This window comes from Rhea americana, unplaced genomic scaffold, assembly GCF_003343005.1.
Source record: "Rhea americana isolate MKP2758 unplaced genomic scaffold, rheAme1 scaffold_119, whole genome shotgun sequence".
In the NCBI taxonomy this organism is placed as follows: domain Eukaryota; kingdom Metazoa; phylum Chordata; class Aves; order Rheiformes; family Rheidae; genus Rhea; species Rhea americana.
In genome coordinates this window covers 36652-43151 of record NW_028185250.1, presented here as the reverse complement: position 1 = coordinate 43151, position 6500 = coordinate 36652, and the positions used below count along the sequence as shown (strand labels likewise).

At 44.8% G+C, this 6500-nt stretch overlaps 1 protein-coding gene across 2 annotated transcripts in view; it reads right to left on the bottom strand.

The window, feature by feature from the left end:
- ABCC10 (ATP binding cassette subfamily C member 10) overlaps positions 1–6433 on the bottom strand; it is a 24801-nt gene extending 18368 nt beyond the window's left edge. Inside the window, exon 1 of one of the 2 annotated variants that reach the window (XM_085319986.1) lies at positions 6374–6433. The gene's annotated coding sequence lies outside the window, so the exon portion shown is untranslated. The other variant, XM_085319995.1, reaches the window with a different exon arrangement.
- Between the last annotated feature and the right edge of the window lie 67 nt (positions 6434–6500).

Below are 6500 nucleotides of genomic sequence, written 5' to 3'. Positions count from 1 at the left end.
GGCCCGAGCGGGACGTCGGGGGAGCCTAGTCCCACCTGGGAGTGAGGCAGTGAAACGGGGCACGACTCAAACCGGCGGCTTCGGAGCTGGAAATCAGCCCTCCCCCGAGAGCGTAACACAGTGAGGGCCCGAGCCCCTCTCGCCTTTTCAACCCTATTCCCCCTCCCCTGGCCGAATATCCATCCTCGCTTGGCAGCAGCAGCAATGTTGGTGAGGGTAGCGAAAGGCAGCACCCTCTGAGATGGGAAACGGGAGCGACCACGGCCCCGGCCGGCCAGGGCCCCGCTCCCGGCGTCCGGCAGAGCCAGGGAACTTCCAGGTAGATGGCAAACCCAAGGGAGTTCAAAGCACTTCAGTCAAAAAGAGGAGGCTGAGATAAAAAGAAGCAAATAAATTAAACACGCACAGCTCGCTCAGACTTTGATCTTCCAAGCACGTTCCAATTCTGCTAAAAATGATCTCAAATCAGTCCCTTCCTCAAGAACAAATGTATTTTCCCCCCAGTTCCTCTAGTTCTTTCATGGTGATCTTATTTATCCTTCCCTTCTCTCGCCTGTCACASCTGGCCCACAGTGTTGGGCAGTCACCAGACGCATAGTACAGATTTCTAGTGTAATTATGCTGACCGGGCTTATGAGTATCTATGCACAACTGTGCTTCCACAGGTCAACACAGGTAGGTACAGCCCAGACAGTAAAAGGGTTTTTATGGGTATAAATGCTTTAACAGGTAGGGCATTCTTTGCTTGTGGCAGGTGATATTACCACAGGAGCACTTAGCTAAAAAAATCCACTGTATTACCTGTATTGTACTCACTGACTATACGTGCCTGAAATACAGGTAAACACATGCAAGTAGCACCACAGAAGACAAGACTCTTTGCTACAAAAGTATGGTGCGTTGGCAGAAGAGACAACAAGAACATGAGAGAACATCCAGCCTTAYCCTATCCAGACTGTTATATAATGATAGGTGAATGCAGTAAAATCACCACACRCTCTGGGAATTTTAGCTGTTACTGGTGATTTTACAACAGATGCTTTGGATACTTCACTTTCCCAAACCTTCTCTTAGCAGTGTTTCTTGCAGGGGAAATTAGTGCATCCCTGTGAATACTACATCACTGGTAGCAAACTTTACTTTCAACATACAACTCTTTAGAGGCTCTATACAGTAACACATTCTCTGAGCTGAGAAGTGTTATCAGCGCGGTGCTGAGGAAGCAAAGCAGCAGTAACATTCCTGTCTAGGAAAACAGAGCAATCTGGCTGAGGAACCATGAGGCAGCAGAGATAAGAGCAAGAGCTTAGAGGCCACAGTGCCCTCTAATCATAGTTTCCTTGAAAGCAGCAGGAGGATAAAAAGGCATAATAACAAGTAGCTGGCACCACCAAAAGGTTTTCCTCGTGGGTTTATGAAGAAGGAGAAAGTATGAGAAGCCTCATCACGGCATTTGCCCTCTCTACAAGAATCCCACAAGGGTTTATCCTGTACCTGGATGGTGGAAGCTCTTTGCACATTACACTTGTCTCTTCTCTGATCTTGTTTTTGACATGCAAGAAAAAGATTTTTTCTTTTGATCAAGCTTTGTGTGTTCTCTGTCCTCTCTACAGATGTCAGTACTTGTGCCTCATCATCTGGTCTATACCCATCACATCAGAAAATTAGCTGCTAGATGGAGACTAAAAACAGAACTGAGATACAGTTCCTTCTCTCAGATATGCAGAAACCTGAATGGCATGAAGACTGCTATGAAGAGGAACAAAAAAGAAGCATTCACCCTGCTGTTTGTAACTGAGAACATATTTTGCCTTATAAAACATTAATATGAAAAGGGGGGGAAAATCTATTCTGGTCCAGGTCCATCTCCTGGCATAGAGCTGTTTTCCTAAATCGATACAGTTGTTTAATTATTGTCTTTGAGAATTCTGACTTCTCACAGTCCTGAATGTAATCTCTACCTGTGCGTCAGAGTTGAAAAGCTCTCTTTTCATATCTAGGCCATCTACTGACACTGGACACTATGTTCATTTGGCCAGTCTGCTTTCTCCCACAGGCTATTCAGAGGTTTCTAGAATACATTTTCCTGTAGAAGAGTCACAGAATCACAGAATGTTTGAGGCTGGAAGGGACCTCTGGAGATCATCTAGTCCAGCCACCATGCAGAAGACACAATATGGTTTTATGTCCTCTCCACTCAAGGAAGCTTCCCTTCAAAAAATACTACGATATAAGCAGTTTTTCAAGACAGCAAACATGGAATGTGTGAGGTTGGAGTGGCACACACATAAAGCTTTCAGACATCCTGGTTTTGACATCTTTTTTCCATTCCAAATGGAAAAGCTCCATCTCAGTTTATAAGACATCAAAGTCCTCAGATACCAGGATGAAGAACCCCTCAGTTCTCTCCCTCAAACTAATCTCCCTCACATTTTTTCATTTCAGCCACATTGTGTTCTCGTATTCTCCTCAGTTTTAATGTGCTGCATTCTGCTTGCTTGCCTTTCCTAACCTCTCCTTCTGAACATGAAGTTTTCCATTTGGACTGAGAGATGGACAGCTTTCAGATGCCACCGATCACGTTTTGCTCCAGACAGCATTATCTCCACACATATGGAAAATGAAACACAAAGGGCAAGAGTAAAGGAATCCCAGRAGAATACCACTCTGTCATAACTGATGTGAAATCGTTGGTGCTTGTTTTGCATAAGTACATTTAAACAGGAGCAATGCCAGAATCTAAATAAATATTTCTGCTTTCATGCTTCCTTTCTGCTATTTCCCCTCTTCTTGAACACTGCTGCCTATGACACTTACTGCTATTATTTGACTCATTTAAGATGTGTGCCATGTGGAGTACAGGCTTGTGGGTGTATTGCTTACAAAATACCTTGCACACTATAAATAATCATACACCTGACATTTGTCAAAGAATCAGAGCAGTCAAAAGGAAAAAAAAATCAGGTTTAACTTAATTCACCTCCACAGGCCAATGCTGGGCAGATTTTATTCACTGTGTATTATCCAGAGTCTTGGTAATGGTCTAAATTGAAATATCCACAGGGAGGAAAATCAATCTGGCAAAGGGAGCTTGACCCCTCCCTTCTCTTACAAGTTTATTTTGTTACAGATTACTTAATACCCCTTGCAGGACTTGGAGTGAGGACTGAGTGTAGGCTGTATACCCATTCCACTTCCTAGCTGAAAGTAAATACTGTCCTGTAACAGAAGCCAGTCTAGACAAGCCTTATTCAGAAATATTAACCTGTAATTATATATGTAAAATCTCTGAAAGCAATAATCTGTTTGGATGCATTTGCTGTGCTCCTAGCCAGGGCTCTCCTATCAGCTGAACCATCCTCAAGTTCCATAACGCCATAATCAAGGAAGGCACAATGGTGTGGCTTAGCTCAAAATGTTTCATGAGCTAGTTGCTTTGGCTAGATCTGAATGATATGTTCTGTTCTCCAAAGGCAAAATTAACGCAAGGTTCAGAAGACAGATGAGTATCTTTCACTGCACTTTCTCACAAGAACACTCATTTTGTCATAAAAACACAGAAAGAAACTGTTCTTAATAACAACCTAATAATTTAACATTAGAAGGAGTGCTGCATGGTCACTTCAGAACTCTAGATCCAGTATCTACTGAGATGTACGAAAGTAAAAAAATTATAAACAAGATCTTGTATTTTCTTCTGGTTGTACTGTTTCCCATCTAATAGTGCAACCTAAGTTATCTTCAGGTCTATTTTGTTTACTTCTTCATAACAACCTATTGCTAACTTTACATATTCTATTCTTTTTTTATATTGTTTGCTTCTGTGACTTTCTTCAGGCCTAATAAGAATTCAGACACCCAACACTGCCCTCAGCATCCAATTAGCTAAAATTTCTGCAAGTAGCAGCTAATTCTAAGTTCCTCCAACCAAGATGAGGTTTGGCATTCCAAAGAAGAGTTTAGGAACTGAATTTGTAACACAGCAGACTGACTGGCACATCATTTGTCCTGTAAGAGTCCAAAGCATCAGTCACAGGAGCATTTAAAAAAGCTCTGCAAAGCATATAAGGACCTTGTCTGACTTTTTAAAACCCTGAGACAGAATGTAGCACTTCCTCTTGCAAAGAGCTGAGACTTCTCAGCTTGCTCTGCAGCATTGCAGCAAATTTCAGTGTTGAATTCTGGATTAATTTAACTGAATCGCACTTTGGGTGCRAAATGTATTCAGTAAGGCATGTGTTTGAAAGATGACACTACAGTTAGTACAAAATGGTTTATAAACTGTGATTATAAGGAGATGTTCAGTAAGATGACAGGGTGCTACAAATTGTTAGTGAGCACTAGTCAGTCGGGTATTTCTCAGATGAATGGAATTTCTCTCTTCGGAACTCTTCTGCAAGCATAGTGTATATACTCTTTTTTTTCTTGTATTTTCTTTTCTTTTTCTTTTCCTTTTTTTTTTTTCTTTTTCTGTTTACTGTTCTTCCCAATAAGCAGTTTTCTTACCAGTAAGCAGATAAAAGTTTTAGTGGATTTTCTAACCGGGTAGTAAGTGGTGTCTGGATTCCTTCAGCTTTCAAATGCCAACTTTATCATCAGAAACCACCATGACATCTTTAAACCTGGATACAAGGGGAAAAGGTCAGAAAGTATTTTGGTGTTCTGGAATTTTACAAAGCTGTTCAGGTACTATACATAGCATTTTATTTAAAACTGACAGAAACAAAATAAATTCACTGGGTTTCTTGGCTTTGTTACTTTTTATCTTTTATTTTTTGAAAGCAAACGGTGTTTTAAAAACATTTAAAAAAAACTTACGTAAGGAAAGCAAGAGCATGGAAAAGATGTCCAAAAACAAACAGGTCAGTTTTCTCCCTCTTGCTGGGCCGTTTTTACTTTTTTTCAGTTGATGAAACTGAGCAGTTGACGTTAAGGCATGAAAGAAAATGTGGTATTTCTTTTAATGAAGACACAGAATACGTATGGGATAATAATATAGTCCTTAGAGCGGTAAATTAGTTGAAAGTAACTTACAATGTAAAATTACAGCACAAATCCTCAAATATACATCCGTCCAGTCTCATCAAGTTCTTTTAAAGCACAACTCGTTGCTTCTCCAAAAGTCAAGTCTGTTGCTTAGCGCAGTTTGCAGTAAAAGATTTATTATTAACTGCCTCTACTGCCATTGTGTCTTGCTCTCACCAAAAGCAGATCCCCAGTATTCTGGGCATCCCCAAATGCATGGAAAGATGAAATTCATGTCTTAGGATGCTTATAATTGAATTAAGGTCTCTGAATGAACATTATCGAAGCGAGAAGCGGGAAGAGTGGACAAGGGGAATGGAAAATAAGATAATCTATATATAGCTTGGACGTGTTTTGATGATTGACACAGTTAAGCATATTTCCTGAGCCTGTGTAGCGGTGCACTCATTCAGAAAATGTCAAGGTGGGGCAGTTAGCTCTAGTTCTACCCAACCACTCCCAGTATTAGAATATCAGATAGCCCTCCACCCATGGTCTGATACACAATTTGGAACAAAGCAGAAAAGAGTATTTCAAATGGTACATATTTTGGTTTTCCCCCAAAACATGGGAAAAGTTTGATCCAAGTCTGCTGATAATGATTGGGTCTTCAAATATAAACCCTCAGATGCTATTTTGCCAACAGTAAAATGCAAACGGGATGCAAGAAACTTCCCTCTGTTCCTAGCCAAGAAATAAAAAAAGCTCAGGAATTTGGGAAACRGAGATTTCTGTTGGAGCCTTCGTTTCTCCATGCTGCTGGAGCACAGCCGCTTGTGCTCTCCTTTACCAGCACAGCCGGCTGCAGGCCGCTTCGGCCGGCCGAAAACACCTTTCCTTCTCTGCGCAGCAAGCGACCGCCGGCGTGAGGCGGCAGAAACGCCTCGCGCGTCGCCTGCGCCACACCGGCCACGCGAACTCCGCGGCCTCGGCGCAGGGGCCCGCAGCAGGCGCTGCGCCGCGCCCGGGCGAGAGCGCCTGCCGCGGCGACGGCCATCAGCTGCGGCGCAGGGGTTCGCTCGGGCCTCGCGTCGCCAGGCTTCACAGCCGCCAGCGGCCGTTTSAAGACGGCGCCCACGCACCGCCGCGCGGAAAATAAAATCCCTCCTTTCCCGATGGCCGCGGGCGGGCGGGCCGGCTGCCCCCCGCCGCCGCTCCCGTTACCTCGGCCTGCCGCGGCCCGGCCCGCGCCGCCGGCGAGGGCCTCGCAGCGTGGGAAGAAGGGAGGGAAACAGGATGGAGCAACCGCCGGCGTGCGGCCGAGCGTATCCACCCCGCGCAAACGGGGCACGAGCGAGGAGGAAGCGGCGCCCCGCACCACTGAGCGCCCGCCGCAGCGCCCACTCACCCCGCCGCCGCCCCGACAGGCCCAGCGGGCCACGTGACCGGGCGCGGGGCCGCCATTTTGTGCGGGCGTCCCCAAGCAACGCCCCCCCCTCCGCCCCCCCCGCTCCTGCCGGCCGGAGGTGCCCGGC